Genomic DNA, 496 nt, shown 5'->3' with positions numbered 1-496 from the left:
AAAAAAAAAAAAAAAGAAACCCTGTTTCAAAGAGAAAAAAAAGTCAGGCGTTAGAGGGTGGGGAGGAACCAACAGGCAGAGCCTAAAGAATCCCTGGTGGGTAAAATTACTCTGTGATGAGCTCTGGGAGCACGGCGGTGCGATCTGCCTAAGCACCACAGGAGCAGGGGGCCTAGTGAACACTGCACACTCCTGTGACTGCGATGTATTGACACAGGTCAGCGGCTACAAAATCAGCCTAGAGAGGGACTCTGCTAGCAGGAGAAAGGATGTGGTGTTTGTTTGTTTTTAGACAGAGCAGCCACCGTAGCCCAGACTGACCTTGGACTCACTAAGTAGCCAAGGCTGTCTCTGAACTTCTGCTCTCCCCACCCCCACCTCCCAAGTGCTGAGATCAAGGTGTGCACCACCACGCCCAGCTTTATTTTTTAATTTTTTTAGTCAAGATTTGTTTCCCACCCCACCCTTTTTTGACAAAAACCACAATGATACCCAG

This window comes from Microtus ochrogaster, chromosome 21 (assembly GCF_000317375.1).
Source record: "Microtus ochrogaster isolate Prairie Vole_2 chromosome 21, MicOch1.0, whole genome shotgun sequence".
NCBI lineage: Eukaryota > Metazoa > Chordata > Mammalia > Rodentia > Cricetidae > Microtus > Microtus ochrogaster.
This window is presented reverse-complemented; position numbering follows the sequence as displayed.